Here is a 14,156-nt window from a genome sequence, read left to right as displayed (position 1 = left end):
GATGCGTGCTCTGTTGCCTGTCCCCGTGGAAAAGTATAAGGTGCATGGTAAGTCTTTCTGCAGACTTACAGCAATGACTGCCACATCAGTGTCAGGGCTCTTAATGATGACAGTTGCATGCTCCTGTGCAACATGTTGTGAATGCAAAAAGATCCTCGTGTCACATTCCTCATGATCACACTGCAGGGCTTCAACCGCATGAACAGACTGTGCACCCCCCATTACTGTTACACAGTGACATTGATCCTGATGTGTGATGTACAAGGAGAAGTTTTTGCCAACTGCTCTAAGGTCAGCATTTGTCCATGCATCATATAGGAAGTCCACCAGCGCCTCTTTGTTTGCTCCTTCAGAGAGAAACCTTTTCCACTGGGTTGGGATCCTCTGGTCTGGGCCATAGATTTGCATGCGTTGTGATCCTCCATCAGCTTGACGTGACCTTTCTAGGTTCTTAATGCTGATCTGTGGGTATCGGTCAGTGACAAAGTCGATGCGAGAACACCCATGCTGCAATGACAGTTGAATGATGTACTGCAGTATGGTCTCTGCAAGCTCTCCAAAGGTTCCTGGTCTGGATCTAATAGCTTGAATAACTGCCATGCCATCAAAAAGAATGGCACCATCTGCTGGAACATTTCCAACTAAGCAGTCTCCACCTTTGCTCTCTAGAAGATCCATTAGAGCAGATTTGTTTGTTTTAGCCAGTGAACCATCAGCACTGGCCAAAGGATAGGACACAGTTCCCAGGGAGTAGGACAGAATTTCCCTCATCTCAATCTTCCTGCTTTGACCTAGGATGAGGAGCCTGGAAAACAGCTTCTTGTCAGCATGCAAAATCACTTCCTTGCCAGCTGCAGATTTCTTTTTGGCCTTGGCCTGGTCACTGAAAGTCTTTAGTTTTTGGGACTTCATGGGTGCAAAGATGTCAACTGAATCGGACAACAGTCTCTGGTCCATAAACTCTTGTGGCAGCTTCACCCTTTTCTGAGGCCATTAGCAAATCTTTGGTTATGTCTTCAGTTGCTACTCTTCCAGAGCTCAGACACACGATGTGTTCTTGGTTTGTATCAAAAGGGTTCAGCATGGAATCAATGGTTGAAATTATTCTGCCGACAGCCCTTTCATCAGCATTGATTCGTGCCGTGTCAAGGTCTTTTCTTGTGCACACTTCTGTATATATCCCTGCCATGGTTTCACATTGCCTTGCTATTGCTGCCCTTTCGTGTTGTGATAGTATCCATCGGTGTACTGCAGACCAATTCTGTGTTATGCCTGTCCAGCCACCTTTGGTTTTGGCATCTCTGTTGCAGGTCTGTTCGATGGCCTGGTCACAGGCGATGGAGGCAAATCCATAGGCACTTTGCCGCTGCACAGTCCACTGACCTTTCACAGTAATGTCACTGTGGCAAGAGGGGTGTGTAACAGGCAGGTTCACCATCTCTAGCCAGTATGCTGGCAGGTACCGAGCATAGTTCACTCTGTCATACGCAAAGAACCAGGGCATCATCAACCTCACTGTTGCCAGGTGAAGTCGCCAGTCTGACTCCCGGGTTGCTCTGACAAACAGAAGGAGTAGCTGCACCATGTTTTTGTTCCAGAAAGCAAATGTTGGACAGTCCACACTTCTCCTCTGCACATAGTCGGCGTATGTTGTGCACATAGTCTGAAACTTTGGCTCTCCACTCAAAATGTCTATCAAGCTGTCTGGAAAGGCATGTTTCATTTCCGTGACGACATGCACGTATTCGGCTCTCTCCTGATGCGACAAGGACTCCAAGAAGGTGATGAATCTGATGCGCTCTCATACAGAAGTTTGTGGGCCCTCATGCTGCAGTTGTAGTGATGTCCATTGATGGATCCTGGGGCAACCACTTCTGATTCAATGAGTATGTCTTGGAGTCCTGCATCTCCAAACCTTTTGCCTAACACACCCAGATAAGACATGGCAGTGTGGAATTCACCTAGTCTAATGACTAAATGGTTTATAAGGTCATCAGTCTTCCAGCGGATTTGCTGTGCTTTGGCATATATGGCTTGGTCAAAAACCAACACTATATTATCCAGTTCAAGCTGGTCAGCAATGTGGACACTCCGCTTCAGTATAGTATTGACAGTTGACATTTCTGTTGGTGACGCCTCAATGACTGGCAGATAAGACAGTGCAGACTTTGGTAGTGTTTTTTCACCTTGCAGCAGTGTATGGAACCCTGTCCAGCTTGGGATTGCACTTCCTTCCAAGGACCTCATGAAAACGTATGCCAGTTCAGCTTGTCCAGCAAAGTGGGTGTCCATTTTGCATGCCTCTGCCTCCATTACCTGACTCGGGTTGCGTGGGCCTTGCCTTTTGGACTGATGGTATTGGCTCTATGGGGATTTGGGCGGGAGCTTTGAAGGAGGAAACTCCCTTTCTCAGAGGCTGTCTGATGTCAGTGGACATGGTGACACTAGCAGAATGCTACAGCATTATTCCATTGGTATGGTGTGTGGTTCCACGGCCTGATAAAGTCTCCTCCCCAAAGTCAATGTTGTCCCACACAAGCGTTGTGGGTTCCCTCTTTGCAAATCCTTTTGGAACTTTGTCAGTGCCCTCGGTCAGTGTCAGTTGGGCAAGGCTGGTATCTAGGCTCAACACTGTGTCCCATGATGCACAATGTCCCAGTTTGTTCAGCAGTGACGCAATGCGTGAAGACCCTGTTAAGCGCCGAACAGTTAAGCCTAAACACAGGGACTTGGGTGTCTGTTTACGGCCCTTGGAAGCAAGGTACACAATGTCCTGACAAACACAAAGCACTTTTAAATGCAAGTCCTCGGCAATGGGGACAAAATGTTCCAGTGTTGGCTCCTCAGTGGCACCTATAATCCAACTAACAAAATTGAAAAGTTCAGGAGGAACAACAGCTTGTGCTTCATTGACATTCAAGTCTTCTGCGGTGGGAGGCCATGGACAGGACATGCCAGGAGTGTCAGTAAGTAGTCTTTTCAAAAACAACGCTCCTGTGTACAGTGTCCTTGTCATCTGTGGTCATTTGGAACCTTGGTTCTGTCTCGCTGTCTGTCTGGCTCATCTCGCTAGACTGTGTGGTTTCAGCACCTGAAGGTACCATGTCCAAGACAGTTTCTGTCAAGAGTCTCTGCAAAAACCATTTCAGAGATGTTACACTTGGCAGGGGTGTGGAACACCAGCTGAGGGAAATCACTGTGGAGTCTCCTCTTCAAAGTGTCCTGTCTGTAACACAACAAAATAGCACAAAATGGCAACAATTAGGCGTCATAGTGGTATCAGCAATAGCCAGGGGTTAAATTGGGCCGGGGCTGTCCGGGGCCGAGCACATAAGCTCAGAGCGGATGGCATATGATCACGCACACATTAAAAGCAACAAACCCTTTTCACGATTTTCAGTTCTGAATAATTAAATATCGTTTTATTAATCAATAAACCCGTGACTTTTATGAGAGAGATCATAGTTTTCCTGATAAGACGACCTGTCAAAGCTATTTAGAACAGAACTTGCGATCAGAGATTCTGGTTTCTGGAACACTGTGTGGGTTGCCAATTCTGCTTTTTATAAGCGACTTTGGGGTTTCTTTTTTTGTGAGCTCGCTTTTAAAAAAAAATCAGAAGTCGTGGTTTGCGGGTTTTTGGGCTTGTGTTTCAGCGTTGTGACTTATTTATAATTTTCTCCGTACACCGTCTCCCCTGCATACGATCCTAATCCATCAGAGGTGCTTGAACGAACTGTCTGTCTGTGCATTTGGCGAGTTCAATTTCCATAGTCCCCAGTTATCGACAGAAATTAGCCAGGGGGAAGGGGGAGATGTCAGTTAAAGTTAGCTACTGAGATTGACCAAAAGTTGAGCCTAACGTAGCTACCTTTGGCAAACATAAACAAAACACTCGTCTTGTGCTCTAGCCTTAATTAACTGTCGATTCATTATCATATTTTTTTATTAAAAACAAAATATCCAGGGGTGATAGCGTTCCGGCACCACGCCGGATTTCCGGCGTACCGCGGCGCCGGGGGGGGGAAAAAAAAAAATCTAGTTCGCCCATTATCCTGTGTCATTCTGAGATGCGCAGATAGACAGTAAAGGGATTCACTTTACTGTCTATCTGCGCATCTCAGAATGACACAGGATAATGGGCGAACTAGATTTTTATTTTTTTTTTTCCGGCGCCGCGGTACGCCGGAAATCCGGCGCGGCGCCGGAACGCTATCACCCCTGAAAATATTAAATAATACTGAAGAGGGGAGAAAAAATAATACTGATCTAAATATGTTGTGTTTTTATTTTTAGACAGTATGTGTTTAGCAAAACACATACTGTCTAAAAATAAAAACACAACATATTTAGATCAGTATTTTTTCCCCTCTTCAGTATTATGATATTTTGTTTTTAATAATAAATATGATAATGATTATGTTCACTGTATTGTTAATATTATTAGTGTTTTATTATTTATTGTTAATATTTAATTTAAATTTATTTATTGTTAATATTAGTATTATGTATTCAATTATTTATTTGGCATGTGGTGCTTTTTGTATTGTCTAGAACATACATAAGATGAGCATATTATAGCAGCAAAATAGAAGCACAATCATTTGAATGCAGCAAAACTTTTTTTGGTTTAAGATTGTGCAAGCCTTCAAATTTTCTCACTGAACATTTCTCCTTCACATTTTTCACCTGTAGGCATGTGACAAGATTTAACATATTGCTCAACCAACCTCTGTAAAGTCAGCTAACAACTTATTAAAATGCACCAGAATTCAGCAAATAACATGTATGATGATGATAAACTTCTGGGGGAGGACCCCCAGACCCCCCACTAATCACTTCCTTCAAACCAATGTACAACAACCTGTACAATCTGTTACATTGGCCAACCAATCTACATTCAAACTGCCATAATGTGTAGGGGGGCACTACAAGACACACATAGGCCTACAACACACAGATAAGGTGTATATCTCTGTGCAATATGATATGGTTATCAAATTAGAGGGTTATTTTCCAAAAAGTATATTGGGGCAGGGCGGCGGGGGCAGGGGCGGGTACGAGGCAGAGCCCCCCCACATAACCAATCCCAATTTAACCCCTGGCAATAGCATACACCAAGCATGGGTGTCATTACACTTGTGGCTGCCATTATTGTCAACCAGTACATGTATGTGCTTATAGCAAATGGAGTGTGTCACAAAATAGAATACAATAGAAAGCCTTTACGGTCATCACACAATGTCATGAGATTCAGAGCTGCTCCATAAAGTGCACACACGCACGTATAATAAATTGAAAAGGCATGTACAATATACAAAAGACTACTATGAAAACTACTAGTACAATATACAAAAGACTATTATGAAAACTACTAGCTACTATATACAGACACGTATAGATCCAGCATGGAGACTACACACGACAAAAACACAGACAAAAACCTTAAGGACAAGTAAAGTGGCTAATAGTAGCAGCATCCATTGGTAACATTACAATTGTGATTGTAACAATGAAATTATAGTTCAAGTATATAGGCATCAAGTTGGGAGTCAATGACATGTAATAGTGATACTCCAGTAGTATAAGTAAAGTGGCTAGAGGTAGCAGTGTTCAATGATAAGGTGACATTTGTATTAACAGTGTAAAAAAACAGGTTGCAGTATGCATCCATTGAAGTCCGCTGCCTTGATGTTATGTTGCAAAGGCAGTTTGCTGATTGACAGCCTGCAGGTAAAGCAGTTTGGACAGAAATTGACAGTAAAATTATCACTAATGGGTTGCCTTTCATTTACCTGTAGCTTGACGCATCAAGGCCTTCGATTGACTTCACCATATCAATGAACTTCTTTCTCAGATGGGTCATTCTCAGCACCTCCTGGTTGATGATCAGCCTTTGCCAGATGATCCTCTCACAGAACGCCTTGTAGCTTATTTCATATGTTGGCTCATTCCTTCAGAAAATACAGCAGAATATACATAAGATTTAGATTAGGTTTCAGAGTTTACTTCATTGACAGTACACAAGTACAGGGGAACAAAATACAACTTGCACAAGGTGCAATGTTTACATGCTAAATTGAATGTATTATCTGAAGTATTTAGAAAAGAAATGCAGATAGATCTTGCCAACCACTACTACACTGACCTAAATAAACATGCGCGCGCGCACACACACACACACACACACACACACAGTGCTGTGACTAATTGTCTTCACATTGAACAGTAGCAAGTAGCATTCTATGGTCATGTATGAGAAGTTAGTACATGGCTTACTTGTCCTTCTCTTGTCTAGCAGGCTCATTCAGAAATCTGGTGTACTGCTGGTAGCAGCTCTTGTGGTACTGCACCTCCAGAGCCACACAGTCTGTCCTTAACGTGTACCAGAATACTGTAGTCATCTTTAGTCTCAGCAGCAGTCTGCAACTTGCCTTGCCAGACAGAAAGACATGCTTATTACCACATAGGAATTTAAGTTTGCCAGTAGCATATTCACATAAAGGCACACACATGTTACATGCATACAAACATTGAAACATAACATCCATGCATGCAAACACACTTGCAGAGGGAGATAGCACTGTAGATAGTCATCAGTGATAGTGACCCTTTGTGTGTGGGGGGGCAGGGGGGTTGGTGGGTTGATCAGTGATTGTGACCCTTTGTGTGAGTGTGTGTGTGTGTGGGGGGGGGGATGGGTGGGTTTGCTTACCTGCTGTTAAGGTCTCAGCTTTTGAAAGAGCTTCCCTTTGTCATTTGCCTCCCTTTAAGACAAATTTGAGGGTTTTTTTTACATATAATGCACAGGGCAGGAAGGACGGGACCTGAGCTGGACATAGGCAGTGCTGACCTGGATCTAAGACTCTTAGTGCTGCCCGATGTTGAGGGGCCAGCTTTGGGGGGGGGGGGTCTTGCGGCGTCTTGAGTTTCATCTCCCCCTTCTTTCTCGCGCACCATACGCTTTCCCGCTCGTTCAATAGCAAGTTTGTCCGTAAACCTGCGGTAACATGCAGGGTGGAAGGCAGCATCCTCGGGTATCTTGTCAAACTCTAAATCTAAAGTGTTTGTAGTTTTCGGCTAGTCTCCTGTTCTCACTGCTCAACTGCAGCCACTGTCGGATACTGTCCCGGTATGTATTCCACCGTTTGAAGGTAAATTCCTGGGTCACTCCGTGCTTCACAGAAGCTATATGCATATAGCACTGCTTACGTGCAAGAAGTTTTCTCCTTTTTGCCGTTATTTCCAAACTTTCCTCTCCTCCACTGATGCTAGACGAGGCTGTGGCGGCTGCCATGTTGGTCTCTTGTTTACGAAATGGGGCTACGTCGCGGGTGTTTATGGGATACGTCAGCAACCGTGGAACCTGTTCTGTAGCGAAGTCTTATTCCGCGGTGCCAAAATATCATTCCGCGCCGATGACATTAGTTTGCTTTTTCAAGCCTTCGTGCAAAAAATTGACAGCATTACAAGGTGAGAAATTTTTGATGACATCATTTCATAATGCATCCATTTTTAAGAATTGGATATTATGTAGTTCGGAGACGTCGGAGCGGAATCTTGTTTCTGAAAGACTTTTCGGGGTTCACCTTACGGCCTAAGATGGTGACAGGCTGTGTGGACAGCGATGTGATCAGAGACTTAAATTTAGTCACTACTTTTTAACTTCCGTTTTCAACTTCAGTGTCACTTCTCTCAGATTTACAGCTTTTTGTAATATCTGTGTGATGCTTCTGCATTTTCTCAACTTGAGACAAGCCAGGCTTGAAATGGAGGCTCCCATCAACAATTTCCTCTTCATTTTGGAAGGGCATTTCTCCACATACAAGAAGAGTATACCAAGACCCCAGATTGTCGCAGAGTCGGCATAATACGCATCCTGTTGAATCCATTCTGGAGGCCAGAAATGTGGAGTTCCTGAGTAAAACAGCAATCACTATAAAAGAAAATAGGTCTGCACACTGCTGGATACGCTCCAAAAAATAAACTTTATTTAATTAAAACAAGCAACGTTTCGATCACCCTGGATCTTCATCAGGCATATGCCTGATGAAGATCCAGGGTGATCGAAACGTTGCTTGTTTTAATTAAATAAAGTTTATTTTTTGGAGCATATCCAGCAGTGTGCAGACCTATTTTCTTTTATTGTCTGACATTTTTGTCTGGCACCTGCAAAGAGTTTTTGGATGTGCGCACCCTACTCAAACGAATAAAACAGCAATCACACCATCAGCAACACAGATGTACTAGATATTCAATCTATTCAATTCTATGCCATATTTGTTTCTCCTCGATGTGCAATTAACCTGCATATTACTTGTAGGGTGTGTCCTGCCACAAATCGCTGCAGCCAAAGTCAATTAGTTTGACATCCATGGTGTCGGTGTTGAAAAGGTTTTCTGCCTTGATGTCATGATGGAAAACTCTGCGACTGTAGCAGTGACGGGCAGCCTCAACCACCTGCAGCATGAAATCAAAGAATACAAAATCAAGCTCACTCAAACCCCTCAAAGAAGAAAGAAAACTAACTGCCTGGATTAAAAAAAAAAGGGTGAATCTAATTCCAAATGTTCACATCAGTGACACCATATCTATGTATTATACGATAGCAAGAACAACCAGTAACAAGACTGGACCCTCACAGCTGCACCATACATCAGTAGACCTTCATTAAAACAATTCACTCTCGCACATCTAAATTACACACAAACAAAAATCAAATTATGCTGTTGTGGGTTGTTATGGTTAATATCACTATTTCTTTACCATTATTATCTGCATTTGTGTCAGTTTGTATTTTCCATCTGTATGGGACCTTATTACTTTGTGAAGCATCTGAGAACACTAGCAAACTCTCTATAACTAATTATCTGGTTCTCCAAAGAGGTAGTGTTGGTGGGCCAAAAAAAAAAAATCACCTGCAGCATGGTGATTTTAGCCAGTGGTTCATCCAGTATGCCATCGTGACTAATGCATAAATTACACAAGCAGCATGTAGCTAGTTAGCAGGACCCCCAGTTAGCTCAGCACCACAGAGTGATGCCTCTGTCTTTTTGTTGTGTGTCCAGCAGTCTCAAAAGTAGCCGGTCACCGGCGGCAAATCGCCGGCTATGGCTTGTTATGCCGCCGGCTATTGTCAGTCGAGTCACAAAATTTAATATTAAATATTTCTGACAGCAAAAAAAGTTGTGAACGTAAATTACATCCACTGTCATGTATGTCCGTTGCCGCGTCAACTGTGTTTACATCCTCGACATGAGTGCAGCCATTGCTGCCGCCTGTGTTGCCAGATTGGGCGGTTTCCTGCCCAATTTGGGCAGTTTTAAGTGCATTTTGGCAGGTTTTGAACATATTTTGGGCTGTAAAACGTCTGCTCAGTATCTGGCAACATATTTTTTTTTACTTAATACAAGAAATTAATGGATGCCAACGTTTTTGCCAAAATGGTATTTTATTTTCCATTGTTTAGGCAGCTTCAGCATGATACTGTGAGATTCTGTTCAAATTTTTTTTTTTTTTTTCCTATGAAGCCTGAGCCATTTATTTTATTAGTTTATAATTATTGTTTAATTTAGTCTTCAGGAGAGACTGACTGCACACAGTACTAGTATTTAATAGTTTTTTTTTTCTTACATGAAAGCTGAGGCATTTATATTATATTTTAAGGTAACTTCATGTTGTGCTGTGAGGTTCTCTGCACTTTAACTTTTGAACCAACAGGTGCATTTGGATAAGTAAAGCCTATTTTTCTGCATTTTTGTAGTCCTGGTAATCTTTTATATTGGTAAAGTTGTTTATAGGACCATTTCTCAGTGTCTTTTTTTGTCTTTTTTTTTTTTTTTTTTTTTAATCAGTAGTTTTTCAGTAATAACTTGTCACTCAATTTTAAACAACCCCCGCGGCTCCCCCATGGCTTGCCCCCATAGTCTCCAAAATTTCTGTGGGAAACACTGGCGTGTGTAACAATGCTAATCAAGCTTAAGCTAGACGACCCGCCTCAAATACCTGTCCCGGGTAAATGTTATCCCAATTTTAGATGGCCTGTTCCAAACCATCCCGCCCCATGAAAAATTCGTACTTGCATCTGTCTGTCTGTCGTAAATTATTTGAACCCTGCTATTCTCCCAAACTTTAAAGCCCCTGTGTGTCATGTGTGTTTTGTTTCCTTCCACATTTCAGTACACAGAAACCATTCATTTTGTACAAAGCTTCTATTGTGAAACACTTGCAAGAAGGTGATGTGGAAAACTGATTGAAAAGGTTTCTGTACAGCAAATTTAGCTACTGCCATCTTTTCTTAAAGGGACAGTCTACCCTAAAATCAAAACTCCACATTTTCCCTCTTACTTGTAGTGCTGTTTATCCATCTAGACTGTTTTAGTGCAATTTGCATAGTGCTGGAGATGTCCACTGTTAAAAAAAAAAATAATTCTGCTCTCTTTCACATATAATCGAAGTAGATGGAAAACACCTCGTGAGCATTAAAACTTTTTTTTTTAATATTTCAAGATATATATATATATATATATATATATATATATATATATATATATATATATATATATATATATATATATATATATATATATATATAATTTTTTTTTTTTTTTAAATTTCTGGTGTTTTCCACTCACGTTTATGTGCAACTTGAAAATGCAAATAAAACGATGGTTACGTATGTAACTGCAGTTCTATGAATTTCGGATGACTGCCAGAGGCGGTGCTTGAAGCACCCAGATGTCCATCACATGCGCATGCAGTTCGAGTGTGTATACCAACAAGGTCGCTTGTGACAGGGGGTGACGTATGTCACTGCACCGGTACTTAAGGTGCGTTCACCCCGGAAGTATTCTCTTGGCAGTCTTCTCGTCAGCCTTCCGGGTGACGGCCAAGCTCTGGCGGTCATCCAAAATTCATAGAACCGCGGTTACATACGTAACCATCGTTCTATTTCATTTCTCCTGACCGCCAGAGGCGGTGCTTTAAGCACCCGGATGACTAATACCAACAGGGTCACAAGGAAGACCTATTTACCCTACGAATGGCTGAAAAGGGTGGCTGTGGCCAGTGGATTGTGCATGGCCACATTAGCCCTATAAAACCTTGCAAACGTGCAAGTTGAGACCCATGAGGCAGTGGCGCAGATATCAGAGTGTGGAACTCCACGTAGAGCCGCCCATGATGCAGCCACATTCTGAGTGGAGTGGCCTCGGATGTGGGGAGGGACCGTGAGGCTTCTGCTAATGGCCTCCACGGTCCAGTTCAACAGTCTGTTTGGACAGCGCGTGGCCACGCCTATGTCCAGTGTGGCCCACAAACGGTGCATCCGACTGCCGAAATGCAGCAGTCGCTTCAATGTATGCCCTCAGTGCTCGAACTGGGCAAAGAAGGATGTGACCTTGGCCCTGCTCATTCTCCTCAGGTGGTGGTCTGAAGGCTTCCAGGCTGAGGGGCTGATTGGTGTATGAAGAGAAGTTCTTGGGCATAAACGAAGGATTAGGCCACAATGTTACACCCGTGCCATCGGGCTCCATTGTAAGCACTCCCGGCCGATAGACAGGGCATGTAGTTCACCCGCTCTCTTAGCCGACGTCATAGCTAAAAGGAATGCTGTCTTTAAAGATAGCCACTTGAGCTCCGTCCCCTGTAGGGGCTCAAATGGAGGTTTACACAGTGCACTTAAAACCAGAGGCAAGTCCCAAGCTGGTCTTGGACTGTGTTGAGGGGGTCTTATGCGCTGAGCATCTTTTAAGAAAGTGGCTCACCTGTCTGTGGGATCCCACAGTCAGCCCGTCTACCCTGTTGTGCATTGCGGATATAGCCGCTACATACACCTTGATGGTGGACGGTGCAAGGCCCTCGTCCAGACGAGACTGTAAAAAGCTGAGAATCACCGGTATCAGGCAACACGCCGGTTCCTGATGGCGTGCTTGGCACCAACTTACAAAGAGCTTCCACCTATTGGCATAGAGCGCATTGGTGGAAGGTGCGCGGGAACACTGGATGGTCCGCACAATGGTCGACTCGCATTCTGCTAGCAGTGGGTCAGGCCCTTCAGAGCCCACACCCACAGCTGCAACCATACTGGGTTCGGATGCCAAATTTGACCTCCCATCTGTGAGAGGAGGTCCATCCGTGCAGGGAGACACCAAGGCTCCTTGTGCAGCAACCTGTACAGGGTAGGGAACCAGACTCTCCCCAGCCAATAGGGGGCTATCAACAGCACCCTGTGACCCTCCTTGAGGATCCTCTCGAGAGTGGGCAGAATTAGCGGGAGTGGTGGGAAAGCATGTAGGAGCTGCTGTGGCCACTCGTGTGCCAGTGTGTCTTGGCCCAAGGGGCTTGACGTTTCTTTCAGTGTAAACCACAGGGGACAATGTGTCGTGGCCTGGGAGGTGAAAATGTCCACCTCTGTCCTGCCATATTGCAGCCAAATACTCTGCACCACTTCTGGGTGTAGCTTCCACTCCCCCGGATCGGGGTTCTGTTGTGACAGAAGATCCGCAGCAGTGTTCCTCACTCCTGATGAATGCATTGCCCTCAGGCTCACCAGACGAGGGTAAGCCCATGTCAGTAGGTGCCGAGTGAGCTTTCAGGGAAGGTAGTGACCTGGTGCCGCCCTGGTGGTTTATATGATAGACCACAGATGTATTGTCGGTCTTTATAAGGACATGCCGACCTGCTAAAACCAGACAGAAATGTTTCAGGGCAAGGAAAACTGCCCGCAGCTCTCACCATTGATGTGTTGTCCCTGCTGTTGTGGGGCCCATATGCCTCGGGCAGTCCTGCACTGCCACACTGTGCCCCAGCTGATCAGTGATGCATTGGTGGTGACTACTACTCTGCGAGAGGGTATGGACGTAGACATGAGGAGCAACTGGCCGTGATTCTGACTGGCCTGTGCCTGTGATGATGTGGATGTAACCCAAGGCTGTTCATCCAGATTTGTAGAGGCCTGAGTGTGAGGAGGCCCAACAGAACTACCGACGAGGCCGCGGTGAGTATACCTAGTAGTGTCTGGAAAGACCTGAAGGTCAGGGTTCGTCCCTTCCTGAAGCAATGTAGCCGTCAGACAATATCGCTCACCCATCGCTAAGACAGGGTTGCCTTCAACAGCTGAGAATCCAGCTGAAGGCCAAGAAACAGTCTTCTGGCTGGGTGTGAGGGAGCTCTTGGCGTGGTTCACCCTGAGCCCAAGTTTGGTGATGTGAGAAACCAGCACGGCTGGGTCGCTGAGCGTGTCTACCCTTGACTGAGAACCAGTCATCCAGGTAGGGGGAGGATACGCATTCCCCTGCTCTGAAGTAGGGACAGTGCTGCCGCGAGGAATCTCGTAAAGATTTTGGGAAATATGCATCCTTCAGATCGATGGTTGTGAACCAATCGTCCTGTCCGATGCTGTTTAAGACATCGGCTGTGCGCAGTATACGGAATTTGAAGACCTTGAGATGGTCGTTCAAATGTCTCAGATCCAGTATGGGGTGAAGCCCACCCCCTTTTTTTTTTTTTTTTTTTTTTTTTGGGGGGGGGGATGATGAAATGGGTGGAATAAAACCCACTGTTTTGTGAAGGTGGATCTAATGGCTCGATGGCACCCTTTTCCAGGAGGGGTCAAGACCTCCTGGCATACTGCCAGAGCTTTCATTTTGACCCCTTGAAATCTCGGCAGTCGGCATCTGAACTGTTTGCTGTAGCCCTGAGAGAGGGTGGATATAACCCAGTGGTCCGATGTTACCACTTCCCAGTAGGCAAGTTGTTGACTGGTGAAGTGTCCGACCGCCGGAGTGGAGTAGTCAAAGTCTGCCTCCACACCCCCTACGGAGGGGGGGGAGTGGGAATTGTACCCCGACGTGCCTGCGGCGGCGCCGAAGAGCTGTCCCAGAATCACTGGGAGAGTGTGGAGGGTCCTCCTGCAGGGATCTGAGAGTGGTGACTGAGCCAACCATACCTGATGCCTGGCGAGAGTTAAAGACGACATTAGTCTGCCCAGCTCCCTGGACATGAAAGCAAATGCCTGCAGCGAGGCCTCGCTTAGGCTTTGCAGTGATGGGTCTGCTCCAGAAGACTGAAGAGCCTGAGACTGGGCCAGGATCAGGTGAGATAACGAATTGCCTATGCGTGCAGCCCGTGCTGCAGTGTCATAGCTCTTCCCGATG

This window comes from Neoarius graeffei, chromosome 5, assembly GCF_027579695.1.
Source record: "Neoarius graeffei isolate fNeoGra1 chromosome 5, fNeoGra1.pri, whole genome shotgun sequence".
Lineage (NCBI taxonomy): Eukaryota > Metazoa > Chordata > Actinopteri > Siluriformes > Ariidae > Neoarius > Neoarius graeffei.
The sequence above is the reverse complement of the archived record's forward strand: the minus strand, read 5'-3'. Positions refer to the sequence as shown.